General features: G+C 44.6%; 2 long non-coding RNA genes across 2 annotated transcripts; one reads left to right on the forward strand and one right to left on the reverse strand.

Annotated features, from left to right (window-relative positions):
* Positions 1-304: 304 nt before the first annotated feature.
* LOC120976872 (uncharacterized) lies at positions 305-3,338 on the reverse strand. The gene is made up of 2 exons (XR_005773483.3): positions 1,736-3,338; positions 305-1,665 (listed from the first exon to the last, which is right to left on the reverse strand). It is a non-coding gene; the product is annotated as an uncharacterized lncRNA (long non-coding RNA).
* A 344-nt stretch (positions 3,339-3,682) lies between these two features.
* Positions 3,683-12,375, forward strand: LOC109743874 (uncharacterized). The gene is made up of 2 exons (XR_002228174.4): positions 3,683-11,994; positions 12,077-12,375. It is a non-coding gene; the product is annotated as an uncharacterized lncRNA (long non-coding RNA).
* The last annotated feature ends 2,506 nt before the right edge of the window (positions 12,376-14,881 follow it).

Consider the following 14,881-nt stretch of genomic DNA (forward strand, 5'->3'; position numbering starts at 1 on the left):
ACAATTACATCAAATAAAATGTCCGGAACAATGAAGCTTGGTGGATCGCCATCCCAATCCACTTCTACATTCAAATCATAAGTACGTCTAGCTAAATTATGCGCCGCTCGGTTTGCATCCCTAGGACAGTAGGTGAAACTCATTGCACCTATAGAAGAAGCCATTTGAAAGCAATCAACCAAAATGGTTGTGTAGGGTGTCCACACTTTGATAACTAGATGATACCCCGCACGTTGCTGCGGGACTTTGTGCTTTCCATGAGCAGATTCAAATAAATGTGTATATTGTATGAATGAATAGAAGATACAACTTGAAACACTGAACAATACATTTACGTTTTAAATGTTGATTTTGGAGATCCATGAAATATTGATATTTACATTTGAAACAATGAACAAATATATTTCTGCACAAACATAAAGAGAATTATCAGTAACGTGCACCGATACCTCTCCCAACTAACTATGTTGGATATTCATAGCATCAAAGTAATTCTAATACACTTGGTTAGCAGAGATATATGTCTCAAACATCCAGAGAGGCATGGACAAATGTTAACTGGAAAAATAAAGTATGGGCATATGATAGTACATGTGAAGCACACCTGAGAAGTTAGCAGAGATATATGTCTCAAACATCCAGAGAGGCATCATCAATAGCATACACTGATATAGTTTTTTTATTTGTTAAGGAAGCAGTACATTGTACAGAAACATACTAAATTTTATTTATTTATACTGACATGATAACGTTTTTGAAAGACTTACCTGTAGGTTGTACCTTGTCTAAATATTCCATACTCATATGATTTACCTTTTTCATTCGCAGCAAAGCAAAAATTATAAGTTGTGTTGTATTTGGCCTTCTTGATTCTTCAAAGAAACTAAAATGGGGCAATAGACTCTTCATATTTAATTCGAATATTTTTGACAACTAGAAGGGAAGTTTTAAACATGAAGTGTGTATGACATCCCATAGAGCTAGGGAAACAACATACGGTGCTAAGTAATTGCTCTACAATCTGATGTTATCTTTTGGTTTTATTTTGATGTTGCTGCATACCATAACCATCCATGTTTCAGTATTCTGATGTAGGAAATTGATAACACAATTTAGCAATAATCGAGAAGAACAACCAATAAACATGTATCGATGGGATGGCAAATAATGCAAACATTCCTTTTCTGCAAACATAATTACATAAGGCATGGGAAAAGTAATAATCATAAAATTATGTAGGATAACCTCATAGTAAGTAGCAAGATAGCGTACCTTCAGGCGGTGAGAACTCAAAATTTCTCCGAGCACTATGACTTGTATGATAGTAACATACATGAAGGGAGCAAATAAATAGCATGGGAATGATAATTTAAGCGATATAATCAGGGATTAAGGTAAGCTAGTACTTACTGGTATGTCTCCTAATAAATTCGCCCTGTCCCAAAACAAATGTACTCCCGTGTTCAAGTTTCTGTGAAACTCGTGTATCGTGGTAACTCTGCAATATCACTTACAGGACCAGTAAAAGATGTATAGAGATAAGAGAAAAAATGTGTTGATTAACATTACAAAGCAAATTTACAATTGCAAGCCCATAGTGTGCTCCAAATCTGGCTCCGCCTCTAATCTTCATAGTCAGACAATATCACCGCCATGGCTACAACTCTATGTAATCAGAGATTTCAACAGGACAAACTTGAAGAAAACATTATTCGGAAGAAAAGAGGAGCTTTACCAGAGAAGAAACGGGACACCGTCGTGGGCTCCTCTAGATCGCTGTCTTCACATCAAGGAGGAAGGAGCAGTCTGGTCGGTGCAGAAGAGTGGGGCCCTTGACACATGCGACGGTGGCTGCTGTTAGGGCGTTGGGCGAGCGCTGCTCCATGGGAATGACCGCATGAGGGAGGAGGGTGGGAGCCGTGCCCGGTGGCGCTGAAGGAGGCTGGCCGATGGTGGGAGATCGAATCACCGCGCACAGATCGAGATTAGAGGATGTGGATCCGTAACTGAAGGGGGTGAGGCTTTTGGCGATGTCACGCGGTGTGGTTTGGCGGTAGGGGCTCCAGAACGTTGCTAGTGGCGGAACGCGGCAGGATTGGGGCAAGTGGCGCGCACAACAACTTGGTCGACGACAGCGCCGACGGTCAGGTGGCGTCGTTGGTGGCGACCTGCGTGGTTCAGACGGGGAGGCGGGTGGGGGATGGACGATGGTGGGTGACGCTCGTTGGGTTAATGGCTGGGACGACAGCTATGTAGGCCAGACGGTGGCCGATGCGCTTCAAATCGCTCTGGTGAAGATGGAAGTTTTTGTTACTCCTGAATTTACTCGATGGAGAAGATGAATTGGAATTAGTGGTGGAAATCAATGTGTAGAGGGGTTTTCTTTTAGTCGTAATGGGTAGAGGAGTTACCGGGGAGATTATTGGGCGGTGGGGCTGGAGAGAGAGAGTCGGGCAGAGATTATTTGTCATCGGTTGTTATATGTAACTGAACTGCTGACATGGCAATGCTGAGGTGGACTACCTGCATGTTAAGACAATGCCTTGTAGTGGGGAGCAATTTCTTAAGAATGATAGATTCCATTGCATGATTGAATAAGCTCCAGAGAATCAGATTTCATAATAGTGTCGGTGCATCCGAGATCTTGTACCATAGAAAGCTGCCTTTGCAAGGCTACAGCCTTCGCTGTTGTGCTATTAAGTAAATTCTTGAGAATCCATGAACGACTTGCCATTGTTTCCCTCTTTGAGTTCCGAAGTATAGCAACCTCATATGCACGCGCACATTCACCCCTATGAAGGCACACATGCACATCCTACCCATATGAGCACCTTCGAAAGACTCCTTTCATTGAATGTGCATCGCCGGAAATCCTAAAATAAATCTAGGAATAAGTGCGAGCACCAGGACTTCAAGCCTGATGGTTTAGGAATACCACAATCCCTCTAACCATCCAACTAGAGGTTGGTTCACAATGCACTCCCTTTTTTGCCACCATATGTACCAAGCACCAACACTAATGGAATCCTTGAACCCTAGATTACACAAGTTTGGTAATAAAGCTACTGAGCACATTGATTGCGTAACACACGACAGCTACTCCGCGGACGAGTCGGCACGTCCTGAACCCATGGGCATATGCACTCATTTTTTTAAAATGCATTTTAAACATGTTTTAAAATGTCAAAAAAATAAAAAAAATCCACGCATATATGTTCGCAAATATGTGTGCGCGGCACAAAGTTTTATGAAAAAAGTATTTTTTCCGTTTAGCGTTTTACGACATAATTTTTTTGTCTTTTTTTCACAGGCCACAAAAAATGCACATAAACCATGAAGATTATCCATGCAACCTTTAAAAAAAAAATTTAGAAATGTGTTTTAGGTTCATCGATGCACTTTCCCTCCGCGGACCACGTTTTAGTTCCGGGACAACGAGCCTTCCCAGCGGCACCGCCTGTTCCACGTTCCCATCCAGGCGCTCGCGGACACGGATAGCCACACACGGCATCTCACATCACGTGGTGCGTGGCGAGCATCCCGACGTCTCAACGCCCAACCCAACCCGATGCTTTTTTGCCGCCCGCCACCCGAACCATACCCGGTCCGGATCCAGCTCGATCCCACCAGCTCCGCTCCCTTTTGATTTCCGCCGCCCACCCGTCCCCGCAAAGCCGTGTCCGGTAAGGAACCGGTTGGCGCCAGGCCGGCTCCCCCTCCCCACCGCCTCTGCGCCGGCTACAAAAGGCGCCCAGGTGCGCCCCGCCCACCCCGTGCTCCGGCCTCCTCCCTCCCCCCCTCTCTCTCTCTCTCTCTCTGGAGCTTTCGTTCTCCGCCCAAGCCGCCGCCTCGCGTCTCCGCGACGGTTTCCTTCCCCTGTGTCCATCATCAACTCTCGATTCCGTCTCGAATCGCGTTTGATCTTGCTATATCCTCGCCGCCTCTGCTTCTGTGCTCGCAGGTGGTTCGGCCCGTCTCGTCCGCCTCCGGGGGAGCGATCGATCGGGATCAGGATCCCGCCGAGCTGTTCGGTTTTGCTTCCGCGTCTGGTTTCGGGCGATCCTCCGTTGGCCGAGATTGGTCCTCGGTTCTGCGTCCGTCGGTGATTTCAGATTTCAATTTAATTGAACGTCTATCGCCCGTACGGCTCTATGTTCCCCGATCACGTCACCAGTTCCGTCGTCATCACTTAATACGAGGTGGATTCCAGGCCCTCCCTCGTGGATTCTTGTTGTACCGCTGATCTAGCTTTTGGTGTATGCGCTCTCATCCTAGATGCGCGAGCGCTAGTTCTGGAGAAATGGTATTGGATATAGATGAAGGGTCAAGGTTTGATTTCTGTTCATGGTTATTTTGATTGATTGGTTATACAGTCCAACGGTTATTCTAATAATATGGTCAAATCTTCTGGGATGATCAAGCTTTCGACCTCTTACCAACCTAGGCTGCAATACACGATCTGCGTGTGGATAATCCTAATTTAGTTTCTTGGTTCAATTTAGCCTGCTGCAGTACAATTCTGATTTGGGTGTTTTGCTGGTTATCCAGAAACTGCGAGCCACTCATCTTCTGGCACACCTGCGTTTGGATGATAGCACTCTCTGTTTAATTTGTTCTTCTCCACAATTCAATTAGCCCCCCAACAACTCTGATTTTGATTTGTTGCTGGCTCCCCAGACTGGAATTACATGTCCTCTTTTGGCTCTATCGGCATGGCATTCCTTCTTATGGGCCTCAACTTTCTGGACCTTTCTTATCGAAACAATTCTGACTCAGCAGACATTAGTTTCCCGTGCGTTACTCATTCTCAGCTCTTGCAGATAGTGTCTTGCAATGGATATAATTGGAACGTGTGGTGTCTACCTGACCATCCCAGTCGAGACTCAGAGACAGGCTTACTTTATTTTCAACTCCTCACCGTTTAATCTAGTTTCCTCCCTAACTGAAACATTTATAGAAAGGTATCTTGCTCGTTGCAGGTCATAGTTCACCAACACAAGGCCACCAACCTGATGCTAAGTCTGCAGTTCTTCTATCTACTCAGCTCCTTAACTTAGATAACAATACTAAGATTTCTTGTTAGGCAATATTTCAGATTCAGATTTAGCTGCAAAGGTGCAAAAATGAAGCTTAAAACTAGTGGCATATCCTAACTTAAATCTCTTATCCTCTTATTTTTATTTAATTCAGCTACATGTTCATGTCTTTGATTTAGGCTTTTTGCTTCTGTCCTCCATGTCGCTGCAGATTTGTTTTGGCCTAAGACAATGCTGGTAGTGAGCCTGAATATGTTAAAATCGTCTTGTTTGCCATTTACTATCTCTTTGTGGTTTTATTATTGGTTATCTGTACTCTTGATCCCTGCGTTAGTCTTCCTGCCCATTGCTATCTGATATATTTATAGGAAGTCTGGGCCTACATGCAAACCTGTTGTTTGTGTGTTGGCTTCCATGGGTTGGTTGCAGGACTGGATCTAGTATGTGGAGATCCCTGGGGTGTTGTATGTCACTGTCGCTCGTGTGGTCTTCTCGTTCTTATCACGAGTTCCGTCATCATCAGCTAATATGAGGTGGATTTGAGGTCCTAGTGGATTCTTATTGTAGCAGCTGATCTCGCTTTTGGTGTGTGTTTGTGCTCCTTTAGCTGCAGCAGAAGCAAGAGGGTAGTGGTTCCGCAGAGATGAGTCAAAGAGTGGATGTTTGGTTTCTTATACAAATGGTTAGATCTTTCCGGAGGACGATGTTTTGGTGTGATCAGTGTTTGGATGATCTCAAATTCTCGATCACTCTGACTTTTAACTTACTCATATTTTACGAAGTACAATAATTTACTCTCCAGAGGTTCTGATTTGGATTACTATTGGTGATCTACAGAAATTTGGATTTGGCTTAGCGACTGGGGGTGACTTGCTGATCTGCTTTGGATGAATCATTACTTCCTCCATTTCATTTATTTCTCTCCATAGCTCACCTTCAGTGTACGACAGTCCTGATTTGCATTTGTTGGTGGTTCTTCAGAAATTGAGGTTATACGGCTTAGCGGGAGCACCTATCGTCTTGGTGATCTACAGTGGATGATCATTACCTACTCAGTTTAATTCTTCTTCTCCAGAGTTCAATTAGTCTCCCAACAATTCTGACTGTGATCTGTTGATGGTTGTCCAGAAATTGGAATTACACGGCCTAGCGGGCGGTCCTATTTTGCCTCAGCGTGGCGGTTCCTTCTTTTTCAACCTTATTGAACTCTCATGACATTAGGTTTTCTCTGCCTTAGTTGGTAATTCTCAGCTCTTGCAGATACTGACATAGGATATATAACTGCAGTTTGGGACTGGTGGTGTTGTCGTCCGTCAACCATAGCTGAACTTCCTATCCGAGCCAGGCTTACTTGTTGCCGCCCATCGTTTGGTCCAAGCTTTAGCTATTTAAGTAACATTTTCCCCTAACTGAAAATTTATAGAAAGGTCTCTTGCTCGTTGCAGGTTGTAGTTGACGAAACTCGAGCCCAACCTGATGATGAATCTGTTTGCAGACCTTTTAAATCTACTAGTATAGCTTCAATTCAGTGCAACTCACATAACCTACAAATTATCTTACCTAGGCAATATTTTATAATACAGATTCATATGCCAAGGTGCATGAACCTAAGGATAATCCGAAGCTTTCTACTAATGGCACATCCTACAACCGGAAAAGACTCTTGCCGTCCTTTTTTTAATTTCATTTAGCTACTTGGCCTTGTCTTTGATATAGGTTTTTGCTCCTGCCCTTCCTGTGGTTGCAGATTTTTTTTAGCCCAGAGCCCCAGACCATGTGGGTAATGACGCGGAGTCTGTTCTAATATTTTGGTTTGCGATCTAGCTCTCCGTTGTTCGATTTGACACCTTTAACTCTTGATCTCTGTGTTCTATTGGTCTTCTGCAAGTGTGGGTTGCAGGATATGATAGTTAGGAGTTCGTGCCCAAATCTTTGCTCTGTCAGGTCAGTGTCTTGTATATGGTCTGTTTGTTTCATTTGTTAGCGCCACCTCCTGAGTTGGCTTGCAGGACTGGATCTGGATCTGGTCTGGACATGAAGCTCCCTATGGTGTATAAGAATATGGTGAAGGGGACTTGAGGCAGGTTAGTTTCCCACGTTTGGTCACATTGGTTTACTGGATCCCTCATCTGTGCTCGGTGACGAAAGATTTAAGTGGCTATACCTTGAGTTCCTCGATTTGTCTTTGTCTGATGGCTCATCAGTACGGCTGTCCCTCAATATGTGGTGAACTGGTTCTCGTTTTAACAGCTGATCTCGCTTGTGGTATGTGTTTGTGCTCCTTGAGATGCAGGATGTTGTTGGGTGATGAATCAAAGGATTGAGGTTTGCTTCATGGTTATTTTGATTGGTTATGGCAAATGGATGGTTATAAGCTGTTATCTTGTGTGCTGAAGTTTTCGTTTTGGATTAAAGCTGTGGATTGGATTAACCATGGGATGGGGATCAGAGAATTCGTGAAGAGTGTGTTTGGATAATCGATCCTCCTCCAGTTAGTTTCTTTGTTTGCACAGTCAAATTTAGCTAATGGACTGTTGTTGGTTCTCCAGCTATTGGACTTGTATGGGGACTTTCCGGAAGGTGCCCTGTGTTTGTTTCACCATGTTACAGGCGGTTTCTTCTGTTGACTTCAATCTTTCCTGATTTTCTTTGAATATTGGACTTTCTATGGTTTTCTCTGCCCTTGGTAACTACGTGTCCTTGCAGATATTGACATGGATGAGAGATAATATAGTTTGCTATCTGGAACTGGTGTTGATTAACTGATCTCTCCCAGCCAAGCAGGCTTATCCTATCCCCTCACTGTTTTGATGCTTTATTTAGCTGTTTATAAGCAGCTTCATCTCCCAAAAGCAAAAATCATGAGAAGGTCTCTTGGTCGTTGCAGGTCCTAATTGACTATTTTGGTCCAACCGATGCGGATTTATCTGTTTGAAGATCTTCTAAACCCTACACCTTTCCAATTCATTGCAATTTGTTCAACATATAAATTATCTTATGGAGACAATTTGAACATTCAGATTGATTTGTTGGATAGATTCGAAGGTTTCTCTGGGGCTTCAGTCTAGATGGGACATCCTACATCCGAAAAAACTCGGTGCTCTCCACAACCGAAAATTATCTTATGCTGAGTTATCTCATGAAGAAACTACTGTTGTCTTGGTTGCCTTTTGCTTGTAGCATTGATCAAGCCATGCTGGTAGCCATTCAAAATATGTTACCTTTTTGGTTTCTGATCCTCTATGTGGTTTACTTTGTTATCTGTACTACCCATCCATGTGTTTCTGTTGGTTTGTTGGCCTGGCCTGGTATGCGCATTTGTTCCTTTAGATAAAAAAGACGGTGGAGATCATACTGAAGGGTAGAGGTTTGGGTGATTCATGGATGTTCTTTAGCTGTTTGGATGATATCTTAAGTTTGGGATTGGAATTGTTGGTCATGCCTGCATGGTTGAGGATTCATAAGCGTCTTGAGGCGTGACTGGACTGTTTAGATATATTCTCCTCTTTGATTTCTCCATGTGAGCAGTTTGGTTTCTGTTCTGAGTATTATTTGGATTTTTTGGTTGTTCTCCAGCATTTGAGCATAGGCTTGCCCGGACTACTTTTTGGCTCAATAATTGGAATGGTGCAGAGCTCTAGGAGATTCTTCGTGATTCGATCTTGTCAAACTTCTCTATGTTAATAACTTCTAACATTCCAAACATTGATCTTTCTTGTCAGTAACTCTTAGTTCTATGCAGATATGACATACAATGAGGATAATTCAAACCAATGTGCATAACTTCACTAAACCAGGCTTATCCCCATCTCCCTTGCTATATTTGTTCACACGTTTTCGATGTTGAACAGCTTTCTCCAAAATGGTTAGGCATCATGGTCTTTTGTTCATTGCAGGTGTACTTGACAATTTTACAGAAGTCTGATGTCATGCTGCGTGAAAATTTGTTTGGAGACCCTCTGACTTCACATTTTTTATTTAGTTAGCTAGAAAACCAATTAGTTGTTAAGTTTGAGTATTCAAACTGATCCGCAGAGGTGAAGAGTTCTAAAAGCTTGTTTGGCAACTTCGTTCTGGATAGAGGAGTCTTCTACAACCACAAACTTATACCTATGCTGCATCCTTGTTTCGACTCATTGTCCAGTTCTAATTATGGTCTGACTTTCCTTGAAGAAACTTCTAAGTATGCCGATTATATTTGGGCTGTTCATTGATCGGCACTTTGGAGGTTTTATTGGAAGATTGTAGAATTGGAAAGTCTAGCAAAACGTCAGTTGGTGTGAGGACTCGGTGAAGCCCGGGAGGTTTTGACTAATGATTAATCCTGATCCTGAAGCATATTACTCCCTCCGTCCGGAAACACTTGTCCTAGAAATGGTTGTATCTAGACTTATTTTAGTTATAGATACATCCATTTTCAACCATTTCTAAGACAAGTATTTCCGGACGGAGGGAGTACTTGATTTGGTATTTGTGGCAGCTTCTTTCAGTGGTAGTTTGGAGTTAGTAGTGTGCACATCTGATTCTTCCAACCGTCCTGAAGCATCTTATTACTTGGTTTCTGTTGTGCCATCCTACTGATTATGACATCTGCTTCAGATTGCATGTGGTTTGGACGGAATATGATCTCAGCTTTTGCTTCGAATCAACAAAATGCTAGAAGTAACGTTGTCCTAACTGGAAGTTCCTTTAGTCTCAAACAAGGGTTCAACAATGGAAATATCAGTTCATACTCAAAGTTTGTATAGCAGATTATCAAATTTTGATTTGGCTATAGATTAATTGGTTGACATACTGTTTACGGAAGTTGGGGTTTTAATATTAGGCTGATTGTATCTATAATTTTATCTCTAGCAGTACATGAGCTCTGAATGCAGTAAAATTCTACATTTTCTTGTCCACACTTGGTTTTCGTTTAACTATTTTCCTGGTGAGTTCTTTAGGATCATCTTATGACACACAATCAATTCTTTATGTGCACAGATTTTTAACTTCAGTGATAAAAGAAAGATCCCATCTAGTTGTTTGCTGGCTCTCACTTGACTTGTAATTGGGTAATGTTGATGTCTTGATATGAAAGAGGCTAAGGAATTATTGCCATATACTAAAAAATATGGAGAGTTGAAGCTTCTGAACTGAAAGCTAACTAATAGTTTTCCCTGAACACTCTACTCTTGATGTCTTAGATTACTTATATGATTCCGGTTTGGTGGTATGGAATTGATTTTCAGAAAATGATGTTCTTCTCATTGGTGCTTCTCCAGTGGGATATCTTCAATTCAATGCATCTTCTCGGTTTGCTGGAGAACTCCTAGTTTTAATTTGACAACTAGCAAAACAGTCTGGCTGATTCCTGCTGATTGTGTACTTTTAACTCAAGTACTAGCTCGTATTCCTGGATTGAAGACAAAAAGCGTTCACAACATAATTTGATCTGGTTTATGGGATCTTCAACCACATATTCTCAAATCTTTAATTACATAATCTCGGTTTTCTGGGAACTCCGTAATTTCAATTTCCTTGGCAACTAGCAAAATTACTAATTAGAAGATTCATGCCAATTGCATACTCTTGACTAGGGATGCAGTGCGGCGTCCCGCATAAGCCCGCAAAAGGTGGAATTAGTTCAATACTAAGCCAAATCGCTACAGAAACTTAGAACTAACCTGATCTGTTTATACTACGCACATTATGCATAGTCCATGCATCCTGGATTTTGAAGACACAAAAGTATCTCCTCTGACCCTATAATAATGGGATAAAACTGTGAATTCTTATTTTCAAGATTGAAGGTTTGAATCACCTCACCCCACTATAGAAATTAGTCACTCTCATTCAGGTTCTGGAATTTATAGCTTTCTTTGTTTGCGACACTATGTCTGTCTTTTGATATTGTGCAATTGTCGTGCAATTTTTTTCTTTTTCCTTTGGTTGATGGTGTGGCTTGTATGCTTAGCTGAAATAATTGGTTGTAGTGTTTGCTAGTTTTTGTGTTTAGTAGTTTTGTAGTTTAACACTGCCTTTGCCGGTCCAAGCCCGGATGAGAAAATGTGGAGGGAACTGCATCATTTGCATTAGAACTGCATCCGAATATTTGATATTGATTAACAGTGAATGAAGTGAGTATAAGCTACAGTCCTTACTGGCCTGATCGTATAGTGTGGTACGTAGCATATGATTCAAGCTTTGAAATGCATCCTTTCTGTGGTCGGTGTTAGAAGTGACTGTCTCGCTGATTCCTTTCTGAAGCTGTACTAGGTCGGTGTTTTTCTTACGATCCCAAAAGGAAAGTGAGTGTATAGATTTGCATGAAGCGCCTCGTGTACAACAACTATCCAGAAATATGTAGTTCAGCTGTTTTGGGTAACTAACTTCCCTAGAGAATGCTATGGTAACCTGCAGTTTGCTGGACGAGAGATACGTAGTAGGGTAATGGATAAGCTTGACCTGCAGTGTAGCAGATGCAAGCAAATGGGGATGGTTCATGAGTTCACTGGTAATTTCAGTTGTACTCCCTCCGTTCCTAAATACTTGTCTTTCTAGGCATTTCAAATGACTATCACATACGGATGTATGTAGACATATTTTAGAGTGTAGATTCACTCATTTTACTCCGTATGTAGTCATTTGTTGAAATGCCTGGAAAGACAAGTATTTAGGAACGGAGGGAGTAGTATACTACTAGGGTGTTGCTGTAGACATGTCTAGTGTTTTAAGTTCATGTTGAAATATCCAAAACATCTTTATCATAATAGCGAACGAAGGGAGTACATTGCTACTTTACTAGCTGTCCAGTCCTTTGGCTTGAGTTGATCGATGTGGTTCTCGTTCTCATGTTCCAAGGAAGTCAGAGATGCAGATATATGGTGGTTCATTTTCAGGGTAGGAATTCAGGTCCGACGAAACTGAAGCTTCAACCACTGCAAGCCTCAACAGGCGACGGCTATCCTACGGTCAGGTGAAAAACCCTCTACAGACAAGCTGCATCCCTTCACCGCTCCTGTGTACTAGACGTTTATGCCTCTGTTCATTTTATTTAGGCACGCCGACAGTAAGTTTCGCGCACTAGATGCTACCACAGTGCAGCTGTATATTTCTTCAGCACAGATGCTTCTTTTAATCTTTGCTGCTAGTAATATACTGTATATTGTTGAACAAACATTGGCCTGCTTGTCGAGTGGGTATTGCTTGTCCACTACTCTAAGCAAGCATGCTGGGCGCTGCTGAGTGGCAATGTCATGCGACTCTGGACTATTTAGCATAAGCAGCCCTTTGGTGGATGCTGCTTGATTGAATGGTTTTCCATGCTTATCATATATACTGTTAATTTCTCGATCTAGTATGCTGAGTATTGTCCCGGGCATGACCAGCGTTGCTTGCTTGTGTGAGCAGTCGGGTGTTTTTTCCTTTCTAATAATCTTTATCTTGACGGTCAAGCGCATTGCCAATCGGGCGGCTGATGAGGCAGCTGATCTTGCGCTGGATCAGCTGGCTGAACATTTTAATACATGGCAAATAATTTTATCAAGCGTTCAAACATTCTTTTATACAGTATATTTCAAAAATGAACAAATATTTTAAAAACCACAATAATATATATTTTTCCTGTTTTCCGGAGCTGGCACATCAATTGCCGAATCGACAAACCTATGTATATCTTTCCCTAATAATATATATAATATAATATATAATAATAATAATAATAATAATAATAATAATAATAATAATAAAGCACGGATTGACTCCATGGGTTCATCGTCACAATACACTTCTTCGCATGATTTTACGCTTTCAGTTTAAATTTAAAACATATTCGAGGTGGTACTAAATTTTGTATCTATCTTATTTGCTATCGTCGCCGGCGTCCGCTTGGGCCTGACCACTTCCACGCTAGCACTGCTTTGGCCCATATCAACTTAGCTCTCTATCTCTCCCGTCACGGCTGCAATCCTACGCGGACTAGAAGTCCTAATGCCATACGACCTCAACTCCTCAAGTCCTGCTGCCATACAACATGTTTTCTCTTCTCTCATATATGTCCCTCCCAACGCCTTCCACAACGACACCCTTGCGGTGCAAGCTGTTGTCCTCGACAACATCGGCCACCTCCTGCCCGAGGTCGTCCCGTCCTCGGTCGGGGCTATGTACCTCCGCTTCGCGACCTGGGAGGACAGACGTGAGGCGCTTCGCCGCTAGCCGTTCATGCACGAGGGCGCGCGGATCGACCTCTTCCCTGAGGAGGAGTACGACCGCGTCACCCCCCGCCTTGACGTGTGTGCGGTGCTGGCCGCCACCGGCTTCCCTGTTGAGTTCCTCACCCCGAACTGCATCCCCGCCATGTTCTCGGGCTTCGGCAAGGTGTTGGAGATCGACCCCCTGGTGCTGTCTGGCCGCGAGTTAGCCACCGTGCGGGCCGTGGTCTTGCTCAAGAACCCGCGCCGCGTCCCCTGTGACGTGTGGCCGCTGGGGGGGGGGGGGGGGGGGCGGTGGGGCACGCGCATTGTCGCGGTGCGTCCCGTGCGCGCCTGGAGCCGCGACGACTCCTTTTCTGCTGACGGGGCCTACCTCCCATTCTTCTCCGAGCCGCCGCCTCCCTTTGCTCACAACGTCGCGGTTCTCCTGGGGCAACCAGTGGGAGCACATGCTGGGGGGCCCACGGGCATGCACGTCATGCACGTCGGCGCCCACGGGGGTGGTCAACGCCTCGCCTGTGTGTTGCGCCTCTTGGGTGCTCCCCCCTGAGCCTCAGCCCGTCGCGGCGAGTCCCTGCGTCCCCTGCTCCTGGTTGGGCCCCGCCTGCCCTGGTCGGCGCGGTCTCCGCCGGGCAGGCCTCGGCGTCTAGCGGTCGCTCCAGCGTCGCGCTGGTGGAGATTGACGAGCCCGGTGACGGTGTGGTGGCGCCGCCGCCCGAACGACGCCGGAGCGCGCGGCGGCTGCGGCTGCCGTGCGCTCGGCGGCTGCGATCCCGTCTGCCCCGGTGCATGCTAGCTCCGATGATTAAGATGTCTCCGTGTTTCACATCGTGTCGCGCGTGTGGCGCCTATCCCCCCGCCCTCTATCGTGTCCTAGGGCTAACTATGCGGGTATCTACAGCGTTTGTGTTGTCCGCCGCTGTGGTGTTAGTTTGTACCCCGTCAAGGGCGTGGTGTCGTCTCTGTTTTCTTCCCTCTCTGTACTTGGTGCTTCTGTCTGTGATGGATAGTGCCTCGTACTCTAAACTCTCGTTCCTGTGTTGGAACGTGCAAGGGCTGGGGGACGCTGACAAGTGTAACGTAGTGAGGAACGCTATCCACACTGTCAACCCCGTCCTCGCTTGTATCCAGGAGAGCAAACTATCTGAGTTGTCCGCCGTTAAGGCTCGCTCGTTCTTGCCTACCCGCCTCGGTTCGTTCGTGGCCAAAGATGCGGATGGTAGCAGAGGCAGGATCGTCACCGCTTGGGACCCCAGCGTCCTGAGTCTGTCCTCGTCCTCGTCCTCCCGTTACACGCTTACTGCCTCCCTTTCTTCCACGCGGTGCGCTCTCTCCTTCAGGATCACTAACGTTTACGCCCCCTCTGATCATGCCTTGACAGCGAACTTTGTTGAGGACCTCCGGTCGGTCTCGTTGGGCATCACCGGCCCCTGGCTGGTGCTTGGGACTTTAATCTCATCCGCTTCCCTCACGAGAAGAATAACAACCGTTTTGATGCTTCTCGTGCGGCTGTGTTCAACTCCCTCATTAACTCTCTTGCTCTGCACGAGCTCGCCCTGTCGGATCGGCTTTTTACATGGACGAGCAAGCGGGATCCCCCACTCTGGCACGTTTGGATCGCGTTTTCTTTGATTCCTCATGGGACGTCGCCTT

This window comes from Aegilops tauschii, chromosome 3 (genome assembly GCF_002575655.3).
Source record: "Aegilops tauschii subsp. strangulata cultivar AL8/78 chromosome 3, Aet v6.0, whole genome shotgun sequence".
Taxonomy (NCBI): domain Eukaryota; kingdom Viridiplantae; phylum Streptophyta; class Magnoliopsida; order Poales; family Poaceae; genus Aegilops; species Aegilops tauschii.